Source organism: Saccopteryx leptura, chromosome 1, assembly GCF_036850995.1.
Source record: "Saccopteryx leptura isolate mSacLep1 chromosome 1, mSacLep1_pri_phased_curated, whole genome shotgun sequence".
Lineage (NCBI taxonomy): Eukaryota > Metazoa > Chordata > Mammalia > Chiroptera > Emballonuridae > Saccopteryx > Saccopteryx leptura.
The window spans coordinates 195,220,971-195,238,521 of NC_089503.1; the positions used below are offsets into that span (position 1 = coordinate 195,220,971).

At 43.6% G+C, this 17,551-nt stretch overlaps 1 protein-coding gene across 1 annotated transcript in view; it reads left to right on the top strand.

Moving 5' to 3' along the window:
- Positions 1–2,027: 2,027 nt before the first annotated feature.
- Positions 2,028–17,551, top strand: part of ALPK1 (alpha kinase 1) — a 65,378-nt gene continuing 49,854 nt past the window's right edge. The window contains 1 exon segment of the mRNA XM_066360158.1: positions 2,028–2,152. The gene's annotated coding sequence lies outside the window, so the exon portion shown is untranslated.

A 17,551-nucleotide genomic window follows, 5' to 3' on the forward strand; every position in this document is an offset into this window, starting at 1 on the left:
TTGATTTAAGGAAATGATGACATGAATACTATTACAGGGAACGTGCAAGTGTGGTGAAAACTGGGACGTGGTGTGTGAATGGCTACAGTTTTGGAAACACAGAGTGGAAGTGTTTGTGAAGTGCAGATTTTCTGAGCCAGTGTGGTGTGTTTGAGCGTCGCTGATCTTTGGTTACACAGCTTAATTGGTAATGCAATCTGTTGAATTTCCTAATTACAGATGTACAAAATATTTGATAGATAAATGTTTCATCAAGCTTTCGTTACATTTCCTTATGAATTGTCCTAAAATTGGAGAATGCAGAAGTAGCCAACATTTTGATATAACAATCATAGAGAAGGCAAGTTATCCCAGAGTAAACATCACAGTCCTTCCTGCCTGCATTGCGGATGGGTCTCTGATCTGGGTGGGAGGCATCAAACAGCATTTAAATCAAGGGCCGTAATATATCATGATTGCCAATGGCCATTAAAAATGGTCATATTGGTAATTTATTTTTGCAAATCCATTCTAGGGAAGAAATAATTGTAAATATAGAAAAAATTCAGAGTTTCAGCCTAAAGTTATTATAATAACAAAGAATTGCAAGCGTTCTAACAAAGGGGAAAGGTTAAGCAAACCATGGATCACTCATGCAACATGAAGGATTGACCAGTACCAGCACAGAAAAGTACTTAAGATGCAGGATCGATTAGCTATTATTCTTACAACTACTTGTATGAAACTGCGAAGATATAATTCACAAATATTCTAAAGTGGTGGTTGTGTTGTAGTAGAAGATTATTTCTCTCCCTTTTCTCTATTTTTATAGATTTCTCTCTATCTCTATCTCTATAATCTATGTGTCTGTATGTATAGCTGAACCTATATCTTTGTCTATAGCTATATTATTTTTTTCATATTGACTATTTATGTAACTATATATTAGTTTTTTGAGAAAACTAATAATAGAAGGCATTAAACAAAACTATGCTGCTACATAGTAAACTGCTCACAAAAATTAAGGGATCTAGGAACATACAGATACTCCAGTACTTTCAGCCTTTTGTCTGGTGCATTTTCACCAAGGAAATAAAAGTTGGTTTTGCATCTCATTTGCATAATCAACAACTTTCTTTGACTTGTCATTTGCTTTTCTGATGTTCTTGTTTAATAAAATAATATCAAATGCTTCTTTTTTTATCACTTCATGTTCATTTTGAAATATCCCCTAATTTTTGTGAGCAATATAAATAAAACTGTGTGGTCTTTGTAAGGTAAGTCTTACTTCTTTTTATTTGACCCGCAGACAGGATCAACTGTCAGTGACAGGACGAACAAGTAGAATCAGAGAACTCAGGAAGCAGCACCAGCTGAAGCACTTCCCATCTGCTGGTGTTGCTGGTGCTGAGTGTGTCCATCTGTGTCTAACACAGCTGTCTTTACTGCAGTGGAGAAGAGGAAGGGGATGGGAACTTCACCTGATTGTGAGGTGACACTGTCTTAGTTTCTCATTCTTAAATGTCCCTCTGACTCAGATTCATGAATTATGTCAGCCTCAAGTGCACTGATAATCAGTTGATGTCTCTTTATAGACACTCATATCACAGCCCTGGTTTACTATGTCCTCGGCTTGGCCAGGAAGCGGGTCTGGTTCCCAGGGGTGCACTCCCACAGCTGCACAAGTGCCACAGCATCTGCAGAATTGCCAACAAAGCCTTGGCCCTTCCTAATGTCTTTCTTTTCCAAAAAAAGAAACATTTAGATCTTCATTATGTATCTTTGAATTTGTCTACTTCTTCACAATAACTTAACCTGTCATTAAAGGTTGGACACCACAGATCATAGTTTCTAAGAAAATTATATCCCTACCCAGAAATTTGCTTCCCTGAGTCATGCCCCTGGTTACTGTGGGGAATAATAAAATGTGAGTGAATTGCATCTCTCCTGAGATGTCACACTTCCGAAAGCTGCAGGTTATTTAATAAGGAATATTTGAAGCCCCTAAGCTCAGATTCCCTGCCACCCAACATCCTGTCTCCCCAGCGGGTGAGGGAGTGGATGCCAGGAGTTAGAGCGAGGCTTCCAGAGGCCAGCAGGACAGGCAGCGAGAAGCTGTGACAACCACCTGGAGCAGCTGGGGGAGCCCTATAGCGCCTAGCTCTTCCTGCAGGTGAGGCAAAGCCCCTCAGCTTTCCAGCTCTCCTCAGGAACTTCTTGGGGCATATTCTTTAAATATATATATTTATTAAATACATAAATACATTTCCACTAGGTAAAATGACCTCTCAATTACCTTATACAAACCCAAAGGCCACTTTTTAGACTTCATCCCCCACCCCCCTGCCCGCCACAGTTTTAATGCTGTTCACCAGTTTCCATCTCACCAGGCATTTCTAACTTTTCTCCTGCGTCCCTGGCTGCTCGTCCCCTCAGTCTCTGCCTGTTGTTTATTGAGCACAACATCTGTTCTGGGCTACCTTTACCAAGTGTGCACAGGAGCCCATGGGAGTTTCTGATCTGATGAACCAACTGCCCTGTTAGAATCAGCTTTGTTCCTTCTCTGCTAATGGTCTCATCCCCAACACGAGGATACCTGTGGTAGTTATCCTCGTGGTTTTTATAAGAATCTGATGATCCTTACAGCAGTACTTGGTCGCAACAAATGCAGGTTGTTATTGCTTAAGTTCAGTTGTGTCTGTGTGGACCCTGCACTAGCCCACAGGGCTGACTGATCTTCTTTAGTTCCCTCTGAATTGTGAAAGGGTGGAGATGGCATTATAGAATCCGTGAGCTGGAAGGGACTTTGGAGACTTTAACAATACCCCCTAATTTAAAAGAGGAGGAAATGGAGGTCTGGCAAGGAGAGGTGACTTACCTAAGTTTACACAACGGGGTTTGTGACAAGTCTGGGTTAGAACCCAGGTCACCCAGGGTGTGGTGAATGCAGGGAGCCCTTGCACAGGAGCAAGAGAGTTACTACCTGGATAGGGACCGAATAGACCACGCAGGGCAGGAGATTCACAGACAGGCAGGATTTAACGACCTAATTCATTGTGATATTAATTTGATTAGCAAATATTTCTGCATAGATAGTACAAGCATCATTTTTATCATTGTTATATTGAAATGTCATAGATTTTGAGACAATGAATTAGTGAATTTTTTTTGTCATAAAATCCAAAAAGATTATTGGTTTTTCACTGAACTAGTGTTCAAAAAAGATTATCAGTCAGGTAAATAATATGCATCACTATCTCAATGTTTCACTGACATTTTTCATTTCCTTTGATCATTACTAAGTCTTGTCATTTATTTACATCCTTTTTGTTCCAAAAACAAACGTTTTTCTTAATATGTAAACATACATCTTCTCTTTTATGTCTGTGCTGTTGTGAGTCACCAGAAGAGGGCAGCAGAGAGGCGCTGAAAAGCACAGATTTACAAGGCTCATATGCAGAAAGGCAATTAAGACCACGATATGAATGAGCGCCATTTGTTGGGGCTGATATCTTAGTTAACACACTCATTTTCTGAGCCAGAGACCATGACATAAACATTGATACAGAATTTTCAGAAAATCTGATGATGTCCTTATAATGCAATAAGGTAATACATTTGTGGAGATTTCTGTTAAGATTAATGAGGATTGACACCATGCAATTTTGAAAGTTTCCATCAGATTGAAGGTAAAAGATTGGAGGATGAAATAAAACTGAGTGTGCTTTTGTCACTTCAAGAGCATAGGCAGAGTGTTTAATAGTTACAGACACAATAAAAGGCATCTTATTTATTTATTTATCAAACAGGGAAGATATTGCTGAAATAAAAGGAAATATTTCCAATTTTCAAATACACAGTAGGAAATGCATAGAATTAAGTAAGTAGGAGAGGCTGCCCAGATTCAGCCAACATCTCTTTTGTAAACATTTAACAACAATGAATATTTTTTGAATCCCTGTTCTGTGCTAGGAATTATTCCAGATGCTGAGGGCTCCAGGTTTGTGCATGGGAACAAAACAGACATTCCCTGCCCCACTGGAGTTTCTGTTATGGTGGAAAAGGCACACAGTTCAGGAAATATCACAATTAATTCATTAGTTACAATTGGGAGGGAAATGGAACAGTCTACCACAGGATCCCAAATAAATTAGTTTGAGTTCAAGCCTCAAATTGGAAATTAAGTGAAGTTGAAAATAAGACTCGAGAACAACTTGTCTTAAGTTTTTAACACCCATTTATATTACTTATTTACTTTAACAATTAGATTGGATAAGGTAAAATTTACAGATTTCTGAAAATAACATTGCAAAACAGTATTTGGGTAGTTGATATGCAGCAATTAAAACATGTTGCCAATTTGAAGTGTTTAAAATGCCACCCTGACCACCTCAGCTCGATCACTCTGTGTCAGTGATCGGGAGAGCCCTGGCTGCCACCAGGACTGTCCTCAGTGGATCCCAGATTCCCCCTGAAAACATGGGTGTAACTAACTACAAGCCCTGTTACCTCTTTTTCACTGACCTTCATTGGCATCTCCCAATCCCTGTCTGCCCAGGCTATTAGCCCACTGCTAGCCCCTTGAGCCTCTTCTGAATCTAGTCCCTGGCTGAAAGGTTGTCAGTGTGTGTGTGTTTAAATTAATTTACTAATTTTAGAGAGAGAGGAAAGAGAGAAACATAGGTTTACGGTTCCACTTATTTATGCATTCATTAGTTGTCTCTCATATGTGCCCTGACCAGTAATTGAACCTACAGCTTTGGGTATCTGGACGATGCTCTGAACTACCCAGCCAGGGCAAGTTGTCTGTGTTTTACAGCACTTTAGACTTCTGTTTGTTTCTTTGCTCTCCGTGTTCTATACTTCCCAGGCTGGAAAGAGCTGAGAAGTCCCCCAGCTGACCTTCTTGAGTTCCATCACTGATGAACCCTGGCTGGGTTCTCAAACTTACTTATCCATTCTTTTATTCATCTTTAATTACCGTATTTTTCGCTCCAGAAGATGCACCTGACCATAAGACACACCTAGAGTTTCATGGAGGAAAATAAGAAAAAATATTCTGAACCAAATGGTGTGTTAAAATATTTAATAAAATACCATATTTTTCGCTCCATAAAATGCACGGGCATTTTCCCCTCCACTTTTTTTTTTGGGGGGGGGAGTGTGTCTTATGGAGCAAAAAATACGGTAATTGTCCTTTTAACTCTGCACCACAATGTTTCAATCCAGGACCCCTATTTTCAAGTCAAATCACAGCCACTCTCCTTCCCAGATTTCCATCTGTTTGATGTAGGATGCCACATTAACCATTGGCGACATCTCCCATTTTCTCCAAATCATTAACCGTTCTTTTCTCCTTCCCTTTCATTTCAGAGAAACAGTGTTCTACTTATATCTGTCTATTCCTTCTGTTTTGAGAAACCAACCCCTTTTTACATCTTCTGTGATTTTTCTCATCATTCATATTCTCTCTCACCTTTTTTTTCTTTTCTTTTTGCCTTCTAATCTTCTTAGCCTATACACATTCAAATCTAATGATTCCTATGAAACATTCATTTCCCTGGAGACTATTTCATTTTTTCCCTTCCCTTAACAATAGTGCTTTGCAGAACAGTATTCTTAACTTACCCCTTTCACTTCCTTGTCTGACACTCATCTATCAGCTCCCTCTGTATGTCTTCTGCTGAAACATCTATTAACGAGATCAAGAACTTCCCGACCTTCGGATCTAGGTGCCTCTTCTCAGTCATCACCCTGGGGCTTCCTGTAGAACTTGTTCCCAGTTCCCTGTCTCCCACTTTCTTCATTCTTACATTTTTAGCTGCTTTTTTTACAGGCCACTATTCCCACTGTGTGCATTCTGCAGAAGGTGGAGTCTTCTTCATATCCTAGCTTTGTCTTCTTTAATCTAAAGTAGTGGCTTCAATGTCAGCCCTGTGTGGGTGAGTCCCACATTTAGCTCGTTTTTTGCATCTTGCAGACAGCTCCACTTCTCCGCAAGTTTCCATGGGTGCTTCCAAAAGAACTGGTCTGAATTCCAGGCAGTTGGATGACCTGCTGATTCCAATCACAACCTACAATTGAGCCTTGGCTTTTGCTGTGTCCTCATCATACTGTGTATCTGAAACGCATCCTCTACACAGTTTCCCACGTTCCCTTCCATTTCTCTTCCATTTTTTTCTACTTGAAGTCCTACCCATTCATCAGTTGTTTTTGCCTTCTGAACAAGCAGTAACTTAGCTAACCCCCCTACCCCATTCTCACCCATTCTTTTTTTTTTATGAGAAAGGGGGGGCAGACAGACAGGAAGGGAAAGAGATAAGAAGCATCAATTCTTCCTTTTGGCACCTTAGTTGTTCATTGATTGCTTCTTACATGTGCCTTGACCAGGGGGCTCCAGCCAAGCCAGTTGCTCAAACCAGTGACATTGGGTTTCAAGCCAGTGACCATGAGGTCATGTCTATGATCCTATGCTCAAGCTGCCTACCCTGCACTGAAGCTGGTGAGCCTGCGCTCAACCCGGCAACCTTGAGGTTTCAAACCTGGGTCCTCAGCATCCCAGGCCAATGCTCTATCCACTGACCCACTGCCTCATCAGGCTGCTCACCCATTCTTTGCTTGGAATTCAACTATATCTGGTCATACTCAGTCTTATACTTGAGATGCACATTTGTTTGTCTTCTCTATTAAACCCTGAGTCCCAAAAGTTCTGGGACTATGTCTTACTTGCCTATATCCCCTGCAGACCCGGGCACGGAGCAGAAACCCTGGAAGTTTTTTTGTTTGTTTGTTTGTTTGTTTGTTTTCTTCATTTTTCCAAAGCTGGAAACGGGGAGGTAGTCAGACAGACTCCCGCATGTGCCCGACCGGGATCCACCTGGCATGCCCACCAGGGGGCGATGCTCTACCCCTCTGGGGCATCGCTCTGTTGCATCCAGAGCCATTCTAGCACCTGAGGCAGAGGCCACAGAGCCATCCTCAGTGCCCGGGCCATCTTTGCTCCAATGGAGCCTTGGCTGCGGGAGGGGAAGAGAGAGACAGAGAGGAAGAAGAGGGGGAGGGGTGGAGAAGCAGATGGGCGCTTCTCCTGTGTGCCCTGGCCGGGAATCGAACCCGGGACTCCCGCACGCCAGGCCAATGCTCTACCGCTGAGCCAACTGGCCAGGGCAACCCTGGAAGTTTTGATTGATTTGCATTGTTAGAAGAAAAGGTCCACAAACTTTAATTCTAAAGAAATTTTATTTTTTAAAAAACATAGGATCTGTAATAAGCAGGCAAAAATTTTGGAGAACATAGAAAGTTAAAGAAAGTCTATATCAACTAAAACTGACATTTTGTCTTTGTCCTATTTTGGTTAAGATTGATTTTTAGGAGATTACATAACATTTCATTCTGCAAGGGGCTTTATGGATGATGAAATTCTTGGGAAGTAAGACCAAGTTTTCGGATCTGGGGTTTTATTTTACTCCCTTTGAAGTTAGTAAGTGAGCCTGATACTGTTCCAGGGATGCTGACAGAAGACATGGAACTCTCAAGTCAGAGACAAAGGACTTTACTATTCAGAGCACAGCAAGCATCCTGATCATGCTAGTTTCTCATGTCCTACAAGTCCCAGAGGGGTGACACCAAGTGACCCAGGTACATGTGAGTGGGTTTGTGTTACAGCCAAGGAACTCTGATCTTGGGAACCCACTGCTTTTATAGCAAGCTTGCTCTGTATCCCATAGGGGGACGTTATGTTGTCACTTAAGGTTGTTGCAAATACAGTGCTGATAAACAGCCCAAGGAAGGGTTGGTCTGGTATTCTTGACACACCTAGCAAGAATTTGTCCACAGCTCATGGTGAATTATCTCTCTCCAAAAAACATTCTATAAGAGTAAGGACTGTAGTCATCCTGGCATGAAAATCAAAGTGTCTCTTGTTTTAATTAGGGGAGAAGTTCCCATGTGGGACATAAAGTAAAATAACATTAAGCAATATAATGAACATATTCAATAGCTATTTTTATAAATAATTATTCCAAAATTAAAAACAATTTATAAACCTATTCTTTCTTTTCTTACAAATTTATTATGAAGTATAATAGAAATAAAAGCAAAGCACTTTAAAAAAAAAAAAAATCTAGTAAGAGCCTGACCAGGCGGTGGCGCAGTGGTAGAGCGTTGAACTGGGATGCCGAGGACCCAGGTTCGAGACCCCAAGGTCACCAGCTTGAGCGCGGGCTCATCTGGTTTGAGCAAAAGCTCACCAGCTTGGACCCAAGGTCGCTGGCTCAAGCAAGGGGTTACTTGGTCTGCTGAAGGGCCACGGTCAAGGCACATATGAGAAAGCAATCAATGAACAACTAAGATGTCGCAATGAAAAACTGATGATTGATGCTTCTCATCTCTCTCCTTTCCTGTCTGTCTGTCCCTGTCTATCCCTCTCTCTGACTCTCTCTCTGTCCCTGTAAAAAAAAAAAAAATCTAGTAAGGGAGTGTCATCAGGGGAACGATGCTCCTCACTTGTTAGCGTTTTTAACAACATAAAAATGACATACATTTTCCACAGTGTTGTATAATTTTTACTGTATTTTTATGTTTTATTAAAATTGGATACTGGATTATTCACCTGCTTCTTAGTTGGATGTTTTCAGTGGAGTCACCTTTATCTGTAGAAAATGAGCTATCAATACATTACTGTACCTCAATTTAATGTTGTCCTGTGGAAAATACCAGTAAAGAGAAGAGACTTACGACATCACTGAGTCTCTTTCCCCTGATTAACCAAAATAGATTCCCCAAAAGACATGTGGTGAGCACTTGATCCTAATCAAAGGAGCAGAAATGCTGGGATACAGTTCGTTTTAATCTTAGCTGAAAAGACACTTAGGAGAAAGTGAACTCAGCATAACAGCTCCTCCTCAAGTGCAGTCCGGCTTTCACAGGCGAACATGGCTGCAGCCTCCTCGTAATTCTCCTTGATGGAAACAAGGGTTCGCAGCACAGAAAGCAGTGGTTTGTGAGGCTGGGTGCAGCAACGCACAAGAGGACTCTGTTCAGGGTTTTCAAAGTGCTGCAGCCACAGGGAAGGGAGCCTGGAGCTCTCTAAAGAGGATTAGCCAGAGCTGGCTGGGGGCTTTCAGTGGTCTCCCGCAGAGCAGAGTATGCTAATGAATGTAGATGTCTACGGCAAACATTGGGGAATATCGAAAGTCCTCAAAACTTAGCTTTGTCTCTTGCACAAAACTAAGCTTTGTCTCTGATACTTTATCATATCAGAAGAAAAAAGCAGCAAAGAAAAAATCTTATACTTATCCGCCTTATGTATCTGCTTCTGTAAAAAGTTAATTTAAATATATATACATATATATTTGTATTTCAATGAAATTAAATTTCAAAGTCATTAGAAAAACCAAAGCTCAATCCTTCAAACATATCTTACTAGATCTATGCCCAGGGGTTGACTGAAACAATACACCTTTGTAGAAGAGGATCTGCACGTAATATGAATTTTTAATCACTATTTTAGGGTTACAGAGTGGGTTTCACTTTAAAATTTCTTACTCACATTTTTTAATTTTTTTATCTGTCCAATGTCCTTCTGTTCACTCAGTATTGGGAAATCTTGCACTGTCATCATAACTTTCCACACAATGTTCTCAGTACCTCACAGAAGCTAGCATGGGGCCTGACCAGTGCCTTTCCTTTAGCCTGCACTTGTATTCGATTAAATAAATGTTATTATCTCATATTTAAAAATTCAGACCCTACTTGACATTGGGAAGGCAAATTCTTTCTTTGGTGTATGCATTTCATCTTGGAATCCATACCCATAGTTCCTAAATATTGAAATCCCAGGAAGATTTCAGCTCAGACCCTTGCAAACACATGGAGCTGGGGCCGGGGCCGTGGTTCCCATGCGTGACCTGTCATCAGTGACCAGTATTTCACTGCCCGCAGCCAAGTAGCTCCTGCGGTGATACATACTCATGACAGAGTGCGCTGTAGGCCCTGCGCACTCACAAAGCCTCGCTGTGTCGCTGGAGCCGGCTGCAGGGCCCCATTAGTGCAAACTGCAGGCTCACTCCTCCACTTGTTGGGTTCGGCCTCCCCACAATTTCCCCAATTGTCACCCGTGACAAGGCTGTCATTTGGTGATGGCTTCTTTTGGCCATTTTCAGATAAAGATAATTTCCTTAACTTCCATTTTATTTGACAATAAGCAGTTTGGGAGAGAAAGGAAGTGCTTCTGTCGTTTATGGATTAGGTCTTTGTCACTTCAAAGGCATCTTTGATCTAAAAATATGTGCTGTACCAAATTCATTATGTCTGTCCTTAAAGAGCCTTAAAATTTATTGATCTTCTCCTCAATTGCGCTCCTTTGCATTCAGGAATGGTGTGTGAGATGGCAGTGTTGGGAAAAGCCTAAGGAGAGTGGGGAGAGGCAGCCAACGGTCACTTCTAAGTCCATTACAAGAGGGAACAACAGGTGCTTTTGTTCAGTGTGGCCTGTCCTCTGGGTCCCTGCAGACAAAGGCCTTCTGCTGTTTATCAGTCCACATGAAGATCCTAAAACCGACAGAACAAGACCAAGTTATATTCGGTATTGCAGCTTAAGAAAGATAAAAAAACTCCTCACAATTTGTAAAAAAAAAAAAAAGAAAGAAAGAAAAAGAAAAGAGAGAAAGAAAGACACAGTGCTTGTTTTCATCCCCATCAATGCATCCACGGTTACAAAATTACTTCTTTGTGGACCAGTGTTTGGGGCCCTCCCAGAGGCAGCCTAGTAGGGTGCTCACACTCAGCTACAGCTCATACGCCTGGGTCACTGGAACATCATACAGAGCAGAAAATAAGAGGATAACAGTCCATATGTGAAAATTCACTCTAAGCACAGCAAGGTGTGCATTAAGCAGGAGGCTCTCTGGATCAGAGGGTCCACAGGCCGCCTTTTGTAGTTGTTCTGAACAGTTGTGTGAATTGTGTTTCCAACACCTATGACAAAGGGGTAAGTAGTCTGCACTAAACACTGTCTTCTAAAACTTCACATATGATGACCTACCTACTTCCACTTCTGCAGCTGGGAAAGGGTTCAAGATGGCTTGACTCTTTTTCTGTCTAGATGTATTAATTTATTGGCCTTTTGGAAGATTGTTTCATAATTTAGAGATACTCAGATGCTTTTGATAATTAGGAATTTCATAATAGCAAATCATAATCTCAAAGTTTTATGCATTTTAAAACATATAATTTTAAAGTATGACCTTAAGTTCCTAAAAGGAAAAAGAAAAAGAAAAATTTCTTTTCAAAAGCTAGTTTTCTGAATTTCCAAAAAGTAGTGGGAACATAGTGTTTCCTTTTGAAAAACTAGTTTAGAGGTTTGGGACTCTGATCATGGACCTCTGCAGTCCCCTTCATAAAGTCAAGATGGAAAGAGCCCTCCAAGCTGGGAGGAAGCTCTTTCATGAATACGTTATTTCAGTCTTATTACAAAGTACACACTACTTTAGTTATGTCGCAGATTAGTAAACCAAGGCACACAGAGATTAGGTAAGTGCCCCCCCCCCCACCCGTCTCATATCTGGCACATGGTAGAGCCAGACTTGGACACTTTGGATCCAAAGCCTCTGTTCTGGAAGCCAGGGCAGGAGGCACAGGACCTGGAAGACAGGGCAGCTATCTCCCGCTCCCTGAACAAGCATTCAGCAACCATAAATCAATCCAGGTCCCTTGGGTGGAGATTGTGTGAGGGAGGGCTGCCCGCAGGGGCACAGGGCACAGGTAGCTCTGGTGCATGCGGACAGCAGGGTTCATGGTCACCCTGCTGTCTCCTCAGGGGGCCCTCTGCCACTTCCTTGAGGGTCTCTGATGTAATTTCTCTCCAGTTGGTTTTAACCAGGAAACAGTGATTTTTTTTTTTTTTTTACTTCGCTGTGAAATCAGGACATGCCACTGTGGAGGAGAAAAGAGGAAGATTTCCAGAGCAAATGTTTTGGGGAAAGATCACTGTTGTGTTTCAGAGGTCACATCTTTGCAACACGTGAATGCACCCCATAAACTGGCAGGCACCCCATAAACTGTCAGGCAGCAACACCACCAGCCTGCCTCAGAGACACCCAAGTAAACACCGTATCCAAGAGACGGCCCTGAAACGTGATGTCAGCTGCCAAAGGCAGGCTCCTCCGGTCAGATGAGAAAAATCATGTTCTCCTCACTGAGGTACAAATAGCTTGTCAGCCACATTCCGCATTTGAATGCTGACAATAAAGTCTCACCTCGCTGCAGCAGGCACCCAGATCCCGGCTCCAAACACAAGCACTTGTGCCTGGTGTGCGGGGCTGTGTCCTCCCCCCACCCCCGGGTAATTGGCTGAGACCACCAGAATCCGGAGGACACAGATGTCACCGACAGTTTTCCTAGGGAGCACATTCATGCCCATCTGTTGCAGCCTTGAAGGCTGTTCATATATCCACAAGGCCTTCATTTAATTCTTGTCAGAAAGTAATGTAAATCCAGTTTACCTCGGAGGTCGCAGCCGAGGTTTATGCCAATGAGCCCCCCGCAATTTACACACTGTAGTTGTATAGGATGAAAAGAAAGCCTTTCATGTGGCTGCATATTAACAAAGTCTGCCTTCCGCGGGGCTTTTTGATAGAGGCTTCTCTTGATTTTAATACAGCCAACGCCAGTTGGTACACCGCACTTCAGAAAAAGAGAGAAAAATCTAATCTCTAACTAAAGTTTCTTCTCTTGTAAGAGGAAAAAGAGAAAGAGAAAACCTAGGAAGAGCTTGCCGCTCTTCTTTAATTATGTTAGGAGACAAACTCCTCTCCCTGAAGCAGACAGAGTGTGATGGGGTTTCTGGCCTGAACCGTCACTTGTTGGAGTCCAGGGAGAATTCAGTTGTTAGCAGTGGTCTTTTCAATGTGAAAGGAGTAAGAGTGGTCATTGAATTAGTCTCTGACTTTTCAGCTGTTTCTTTCTAGTATATTAAGAGGAAATTTTAGAATTTTATTAACCATCTTTGGACCAGGCATGTAATATATATGTGTGTGTGTGTGTGTGTGTGTGTGTATTTAGTGAGAGAGAAAGAGAGGGACAGTCAGGCAGGAAGGGAGAGACATGAGAAGCATCAACTTATAGTTGCGGCATATTAGTTGTTCATTGATTGCTTTCTCATATGTGCCGTGACTGGGTGGCTCCAGCTGATCCAGTGACCCCTTGCTCAAGCTACCTACCTTGGGCTTCAAGCCAACAACCTTGGGCTCAAGTCAGATGAGCCTGTACTCAAGCACACGACCTCGGGGTTTCGAATCTGGGTCCTCAGTGTCTTATGCTAACGTTCTATTCACTTAGCCAACCCCTGGTCAGGCAGTACAATACTTAATTTTTTAGTTTACTTCCACTAAAAAGAAAGTTCACTTAACTGCAATTAAAATGTTTCTTGTATTGGGAAAATTCACAGTGCTCATAAGTGACAACCCTCAGGCCTACCAATCAGGATCATTCTACAAACACAGTCGCTGGCTGGACCTCCTGGACCCTCTGGAGTTATACAGCCTGAATAAGGTCAAAATGAGGAGACTTTTCCCCAAGAAAATCCACAGCAGTTGTAACCTCAGTTCTTTAAAATTTGAGACGTAAGCAGTCCGGAACACACACGGCTTTCACTGAAGCAACAATCTACCAGATGAAAGCATCCTGGTTTTCAGTGTGGCTATTCGTTTCTCCTGCAAAAAGCCAGGACACTGAGTCATCTCAGGTGAAACCGCAGTGAACTGGCTGTTTAAAAGCTGGCTTCTAAACCCTGCAGATAACCCCAGGGAGATGCCATTTGAACCTGGACAAATCATGGAACGTCTGACTCTTAACATATTCAAGTAGGGACCATTAGTTGCTACCCTTCCTTGTTGCAATCTTATAAAAGTAAGATAATCAAGCCAATTCCTCCGTTTCTTTTGGTCAAGATCTAATATGCCTTTTCTTCTGTAAGAGCAGGAAGGATAGAATAATTCTCCAAATTGTCGAATTTCAGTGAACGCATCCTGAGGGCGGGAATACTGTCTGGGGTTTCTCGTAAGTGGACTTGTGTACTTGCTTTTCTTCCTCAGCGAGGTTGTCTTTGAGGAAAAGTTTCCTCTGTTTCTCAATAACCTTCAGAAGCATGAAGTGCAGAATGTAACGGATGCTCAGGTAATGATTAACCACCATTCAGGACTTTGCAAAGATAGTACATATTATTTTATATTTTAAGCCCCTAAGTTAGCTATTAAACACAAGCATGAAGGGAATAGTAGAAAACAACTATTTTTGCCAGTCATCGATTGTATAAGAAGCTATTGTGTGTCATGTGCCTATTTGATTTCCTCATTTCAAAATTTTTCCTGTATCACTGCTAGTCCTGTGCTGGCAAGCAGTCCTTCATTAGCTGAAAGCAAAGAATAGAATGAACAGCACATCTCAGATCTCTGCCCTCCTCGTTAGAGAAAGGAGAACATGGAGGCTCTTCCGCTTGAGGAACTCCCAAAACTAGTGTGTGCAGAGGCTCACAGACAATGACGTTGTCCCCAAGTCCGGGAGTGACATGCTGAGCACACTCACACTGCAGCACTTGACTCAGTAACAGAACTCATGCAGAAAGTACAGAACCCTGAAATTCTGAAACCACTCACTCTGAGTCAGCCTGCTGAGATCAGGGCCACAACTCCGTGGCTGTGGAGAACAGTGGGCCCGGGGGTCTGGCAGACACTTTCTGGCCGAAGGAGCCAGGCAGGACTCTGCATGCGCATGCACGTGGACGGCCGGCAGCTGGGATGTAGGCAAACAGTGAGTTAAATATGTTATCTTTCTTAAATGGGTACTTTCCTCCCAGGGTCACACAGAGCAGTGAAATCTTCCTGCCCTGCAGAGACCTTGGCCACAGAGCTCGCTCAGTGGTCACCGTGTTGAAACAGTTGTTCTGTGGATGTCTGGCCCCTTAAGTGTGTAGGTACCAAGCCGGTGTCCATCACAGTGGCTGTCACTCGGGGAAACACAAGTACCCCCTTCTTCCCAGGCCCGTAGGAGGCTCCCTGCCAGGACGCAGTGGCCCTAGTGACACACATGTGCTGAGGACTCAGGCGGACACACGGTGGACTGCCATTGTCAGCCAGGAGTGTGGTCTGCTGTCCCCAGCCCAGAGGCCCCCCCCCCCCAGCGCCTTTGACACTTTAAGTGCAAAATAAATAAAGAGCTTTGTGTGCGTCTCAGAGCAAAGAGGAGGATAAGGGGCCGGTGTTTCTGTCTGATCTGTAATCCGAGGGATACAGTCCCTGAGCCACTGCAGGGCTTCTGTCCCCATGCCTCAGCCGGGAGGCATCAGCTGGATAAACCACAGAGGCTCGGTTATCAGGTTTTATTTTAACACAAATCATGTTCACATATTTCTTCCTGAATATGTCTTCACTTAAAATATTTCCATTCTCTAGTAGCATTTCTATTTATTAATTGGGTGTAGATCTGGAGAATTATTTACAGAATAATTCCATTGTTAACATGGCTTTATGCTGGGAAGGACAGCAAGAACCTGGAGACTGCGTAGTATGCAATTTTCTTTCTAAAATCTTGAACGTCAAAGAAACTAACAAGGAACCCAAATTCAAATAAACTAAGAAATAACTGGGTGACCCTTTAAAAGATAAAATTTTATTTTTTGGGAAAAAAAATGACAATGGTATCAGATAGCTATGAAGGTATCACATGTTAACTGATCCTTACAAAACTCTGTGAGATTGTTTCCGTTAATAACCCTTTTTTCCCGGCGAGGAAACAGAGACATGATTTTCCTGAGGTCAGCAGGAGCAGACCCTACATTTACACCCAGCTGAACGTGGTCACCTTTTGATGCCTCAGGCAGTGAGAGAGTAGTTCTCACTTCAATATTATTTCTCTTCTCTGACTGCTCCCTCGTGAGCTATCTCTAACTTCAGAAAATCTGCATGGCTCTTTGCAAAATACCTCTCCCAGCTGTGGGAATTACAACTACAGAATTGAAAGAATTTTGTGGCAAAATTAGCTTTAATCCCCATATTGGGGCCGCCTGAGATGCATGCACGCTGCACAGCCCTGGCAGGTCCCTCACAGGCCACATGTTTTCATGAGCACAGGGAACACCGGTGCCCGCGGGTGTGGTCTGACTGCCAGCCTCTCCGTGGCCTCCCCTGCGGCCCCAGACTTCGCGGATAGTGTAGGCTACTCTGTTCCTTCTTTTAAAGATGAACCGTTTCTCTTGCAACAGAGTCCCCCTCGCTGTGTCTTCTCCAGAACATGGGCTTCTACTTTAATGAGAAGCACAGGGCGTCTGAGCGACAGGTCCTGAGACCCCGGGCTCTCCCCGTCCTATCCACCCAGCCTTCGGGCCAGGTCCTTAGTGTCCTGCTTCTCTACCTGCCCTTCCTTTACCTGGAGGTGGTGGACAATACCTGCCTCCCAGAGGATGCCTTCAGTTCACAAAATAACATTTTCCTGCTCCATGGGTGCTTCTGGTGCTGTGCCTGGATTTGGGGCCGTGTGGGTTGGCGTGCTGAGTGTGAACCGCTCTCACTGTGGGGCGCACAGACCACAGAGACACCCCCTAGAGTGGCACTCGAGCCCTGAGCAGGACCAGATGGCGGCTCCACTCACCTTGACCCGAAGCGCTGTTCTGGTAGCCACAGCCAGGCTCATTCCTCAGGCGTCACCCTGATGGAGTGGGTAACCGAAGCCGAGGGACAGGCGGCCCCTCAATGATGGGTTTCTTTTCCCTCTTCTGACTTCTGAGGCCTGCAGGTGACCCATCCGTGACCCAGAACGCGCCCCTGGTCGCCCGTGTGATAAACGGGGAGGTGGGCCCTCCCCAGGTGTGGCCCCGGCTGGCCGGTGCACTGAGCCACCGCAGAGAACTTCATCCCACCTACAGAATTTCCTAAATCCTGTGGGAAAAAAAAATCACTGCACACACATTCATGTTCTTCATTAATGGAATAAAAAGATAAATTGCATTTCTTGGCAATCCAAGAAACTGGTAAGCTAATGGTCACAACTGCACTGCCTGTCTCCTGTTATGTCTGTAGTTTATGCGTACCTGGATTCTCAGCACTAGAGGCGAACCTGCCCCAGGAGGCTGGTTCCCCGTGGACGGCGGGTCCCCACTGCTCCACGCATCCCAGCACAACCGGGAGCCCCATGCGCCTGGCTGGCCCCAGCGGCTCCTCTCCCAGGGCGGGGCTCGCGCTTTCACCTGAGCTCTGGGCCCAGCTTCATGATTCCACCTGGTTATTCGTTACGTGTGAAGAGCTACTGGCCCTGGCCGGAGGCTCTGATGTCCCCTTTCCCCTCTCGCACGTTTCCCGTGAACCTGCTGTTCCCACTCTTCCTTGTCACCGGCCACTTGTCTGATCGCCACACATTGTCATCCGCAGTGTCTGTCGTCCAGTTACAGTCGTTTCTAATCCCATAATGATGACTTTTTTGACTTGCAAGTGACTTAGGAGAGTGTGTCTTAACTTTTTTATTGCCTTCTTTTGGAATTCTTGATTATATTTTCCTTCCACTAGTTTCAAATTTATATATG